The sequence below is a fragment of the Gossypium arboreum genome, chromosome 3 (genome assembly GCF_025698485.1).
Source record: "Gossypium arboreum isolate Shixiya-1 chromosome 3, ASM2569848v2, whole genome shotgun sequence".
Classification (NCBI taxonomy): domain Eukaryota; kingdom Viridiplantae; phylum Streptophyta; class Magnoliopsida; order Malvales; family Malvaceae; genus Gossypium; species Gossypium arboreum.
The window spans coordinates 28,303,007-28,308,133 of record NC_069072.1 but is presented as its reverse complement, the minus strand read 5'-3'; positions in this window follow the sequence as shown (position 1 = coordinate 28,308,133).

The following is a 5,127-nucleotide window of genomic DNA, read 5'->3' as shown; positions in this document are numbered from 1 at the left end:
GCCAAATGATCTTCTTCGTTATTCTCATACAACAAACTACTTCGAGTGTGGGTTCAAACAAAACGAACCGAACACAGAAACTAGAATAATTTTCTTTTCTTTTGGAGTAAAAACGAAAATTCTCTCTTCAAAATAGAAATCGGTAGTATCGTTATTCTAGAAAATATATTTAATTCTTAGTGAATAAAAGTCTCTCTATTTTCGATCAAAATAATGATATCTAAAAGTTGTCTTAATGGCCCTATTGGTGCAATCTATTTATAGGGAGAGTAGGTAGAACCCTTGTTGAATTAGAGAAATTTATTTCAACTAGAAAAACGAAATCCTGATTCTATTATAATGTAAGGGGTAGCAACCCCAGTTAAATATACTAGGGTTTGTCGTCCCCCTTTATTACATTACATGTTTTTGGTCCTCTTCCATATTAATTCAAATTACAGGTATTTCTTGAGCTTATAACTCAATACTTTATAATTTGAACCAACCCAATAGTTTGTTTTTCTATTTCCCAAAAATAAACTTTAATATATTTCTAATTAAATAATTTTCTCAATCCAATTCTCATTTCATGAAAATTATGACGACTTTATCCTAAAATAATCTATGAGAAAATATATATTTAATATTTCGACATTCAACGGTTCACATGACCAAATGAATTATTTCCATTTTCGAACTTCATTTAATTCGAAAAGCATAAATTCATTTTTCAGGTCATTTTCATTTTTTCATTTCCATTTTCATTTTGGAGAAAACCACATTCATTTCCAAATGATTTCATTTCTCCATTTTCAATTCCATTTTGGAGAAAACCTTAATCATTTCCAAATGTTTCCTATTTCTCCATTTAACCATTTCTATTCATTTATCCTCATTTGATTCAACATGCAATTCATTTCTAATTTCAATGTGTGATCTGTCGTAATTCGGTGTAGCAAATTAAACTAGTTTTCGCATTTGAAGAGCTTTAATTCAAACACTTTTATTATGTTTTAGTTGAGTTATCATAATTTCATTTACATTCAATAAAAAGGTGTCTAATAGCTATAGAATATTAAAATGGAGGTCCTTATATGGTAAATAGCCCATTAATTAGATAATGGATGATAATGGCTTGGCATTATTGAAATTTTGATTAAGTAATAAGGTTAATGTTGGTATTTAGTAATTAAGGTTAATAAAATAAAACAAAACAAATTCTTTCCCATTCATGTTCCTCAACTGATTATTCAAGGGGATAGAATTCATTTTTCTTCATCTAGGGTTCGACTACTTCATTGCTTAATTGGTGAGCGATTTTGTCCCATTTTTAATGATTTTTATGTTTTCGGAGTCGTTGGATCTTAATCTAGCTAGCCCAAGGAATAATTTACAAAATTGTTAAAGGTTTAGGGTTTTTCTATTGATGAATACATGTGTATTTTGATGTTTGATGATAGAAAATGTATGCTTGTTGTTAGATAAACAACATTTGTAAAATGATTTTTAGTAAAATTGCCAATTAGGGATTAAATTGTGAAATATGTGAAGTTTGTGGTTAAATTGTGAAATAAATGAAAAATATGGGCCATTATGGGTCTATATGAAATTTGACTAGTATGGGTAGCGACTAAATTACATGAATTTGTGTTTTTATGAGCTAAGGACTAAATTGTAAAAATGTTGAAATATTAGGGGCAAAAGTGTAAAGTTGCCATAATATGCATTTTGGGCTAAATTGAATAGAATGATAATTAAATAAGCTAAATTTAATTACATATAGATCAACAAAAATGAAGTTCGAATCTAAATCGGCGAAAAACAAAGTGTTGGACTAATCGACTCATTTCATCGTTTTTGCATTCGAGATAAGTTCGTATGTTAATAAGCATTTGTATAATTGTGTTTTAAATGGTTTATTATTGAATTATTTGTGAATACGACCTTGCGGATATATTCGACGAAGATTCAGCGCAGAAAAATCTCGATTGATCCTTAGGAATAAATTAGGATAAGAATGACATGTCATTAGGGGTTATGTGATTTAGGTGTTGGTCCGTACATCCTACCGGTGGCTGAGTTATCTAGCATGTGTTGTGGATTCTCATCAGCTTGTGTGAGCAGCACCATGTAGCTATGTCATGACCGTCAACTTGTGTGAGTAGACCCGTTGATAGCTCGAGAGTGAGTGTAACGCCTTATAAATCCCGAAACCCAAAAATCTTGAAATCTTGAACTTTTTTTGTTTATGGTTTTGATAAAAATTGTGTTTTATGTTCCTAGCCATGTGATAATTATAGTAAGTCTTAATTAAGGTTTGAGTTTGAACCTAGGAATAAATGAAATTATAGTTTAATTATTAAAAGAATCAGGGTTGGCAAGTAGTTGGGCTTTTAAATAAAAATAGGGGAAAAATAGCATCAAAAAGCCTTGTGGAGGAGTGACTAAGTGATGCCACTTAGGGAGTAGGGAGGTGGCGTTAGTAGCTAGCAAGGAGATCCAAGGTTCGAATCCTAGCTTAGTATGTTTAGAAGTTTAATTTTGGCTTTGTAGAAGGATGAAAGTGGCGTGAAGATGGACTCCAAGGGGAGTGTTCAGAAGAGAGAAAAATGAGGAGATGAAAAGGTAGAAGTGGTGGAGCCAAATTGGGAATTGGGCATGGAAAATTCAGCTATAAGGGCTATAAATAGGGTCCAAATACAAGGTTACCAGGCTATTGCCGAAATTCTTCTTCACCTTGTTGCCAGAAACCCCTTTCTCCAAAAGCCGATTTCTATTCTTCTCTACACAATTTTCTTTGTTTCACTTAGCTGATTTCTTTTTGACCGAATCTAGTGTAAGTGCTACTCTTCCAATCGGTTTTCTTTGTTAGGTATTGATTATTTTCCCTCACTCTTTCAATCAACTTTGGTATGGAATTAGTATCGAATCTCGGATCTTAGCTCTATACCGAATTACTCTTTAGGTGTTTGCTATTTTGGTAAGTATTCCTCATCCATTGGATAAGGTTGGCCGAATATCCATAGTAAGGTAAGGGGACTTGTGTTGGATATAAGTCACCTATTATTCTGGTTTTAATAGTTACGATTGGTGCAGATTTAAGAGTTGATCCTGGTTAGTGAAGGGGTTGTTATACTTATCACACAAGGTAAGGTTAAGGTGAGATTCTGGCTTTTGGTAAAGTATTCGATAAGTATGTAAGATTAATCTTTGAGTGATATCGATTGTAGGTTTGGGCTAAAGAGATTGCATCATGCTTGCTTACCAGGTGTGTACATACACTGCACACACACTATGAATCGGCAAAAGCCGAAATACCAAAATGCCGAAAAATCAAAATGCCAAAAAGTCGAAAGTTTGGCTACGGTAGTCTTGCGAGTGCGCGAGCACTCGTAAGGGGGATACCAATAGGTTGCCTGAGACCCACGGGCGATTCTATGGACTTGGGTTGTGATTTGGCCATATAGGCCATAATGGACTAACTGGGCCCGATGGGCTGTTGGGCCCATAATAGGTAAAAACTGAATATTGATGCTATGTGATTGGTATTTGTTTGTGAGCATGAATATGAATGTGACTGGGCTTAACGGGCCATACAAATGTAATTTGGGCCTAATGGGCCATATACAGGTGATTGGGCCTAATGGGCTTGGGCTTAATGGGCCAGATACAGGTATATGAATTTTTTTGGGCTTTGCAAGGGGTTTTGGGCCTCGTATATGATAACTACATAAGACTTAATTAATATATTGCGACCGTGGACAAGTTAAAGGGTTAAGGTGTGACAACGGGTATATGCATGTTTGGGACTGGATCTGGGGAGAGCTTGGTACTTAAGCAGTCTTAATGACCCACCTCCTCTTCTCTGGAATCTTACCTGGTGCATAGTGTTCATTCACCTTAGCTCATGGGACTCGTTAACGGGCCAAGGTAAGTGAAAACCGTAATTAAGGGAAAATTACAGAAATGCCCCTAAGGGCGAGAATAACCAAAATACCCCTGGGTGTAGAATGTAAGTTTTATGGATGTGACATGCATACATATGATATTCTGCTTAGGTTGCATATGGGTGGGAATTATGGAACAGAGGAAGTATATGAGGATCGCATGGTTAGTTGACAATCGTGGATTCACCGACGGCTTTTAAAGCCCAATATGTAAATGAAGGTAGTTCCGCAACCAGGCTAGCATGGTGTATGGGTTGAGTTGGTCGATATTTGTATCCCCACATGGTGTGACGGGGGACGAAGCTGGTGTGTAGCGGATGGATAATTTGGATGGGATTGCATTGCATGATTGATGAATGATGTTTTTTTTTTGAATGCTTGTTTTTGCCGAGGGTCGTACACACTGAGTTTACGAAAAATCACCCCCCTCTTTTATTTTATTTTCAGGTGATGCTCAGTAGAAGGTTCGATGTTTGGAGGGACTTTGGGTGGCTGGCTAGCAAGATAATTCGGACTTGGTTTTCTTTAAGCATTTAAGTTTTCATTTCTTTTTAAGTGTGTTCAGATCAGATTATAATAAGGTTTTCATTATGTTATTATGACTTGAATTATTATTATTATTTTCATTGTAATTACAAGAAGTTGAACATAGATTTCTTAAATTATAGTATGTCTTTTCTACGTTTCCGCAACTAAATTTTTAAGTGACATGTTTTCATCAAATCTTATGTTTCAAACAAGTGATTGAAAGGAATTTATTTTTAAGATGTTCTTTTATTTTAAGAAGGGTTTTCAATGAAAACAAGGTTTTAAATAAAACACTTCAATGTAACATGCCGGATATGGCCATAACGTCTGGGCCGGGTTTGGGGTGTTACAGTGAGCATTATATGTGATATGAGATTGAGATAGCTCTGACTATGTATTGGCACTTAGGGTGCGAGATTATCGAGTATCCGATAGTATTCCAAATGGTTCAACGGATAAATCGAAGATATGAAATGGTGAGAAATAGATACATATCAATACAGGTATGTACGGAAACTATACGAGCATTGAAACTATGAAAGTTATGAGATCCTAATTAATTATATGATTGAATATATATTAACCTTATACTTACATGATTTTGAAGTATACTATGTTATATTACTTGAATGGTGATTAAATGGTGAGTTTTACTTATTAACTATACGAGCTT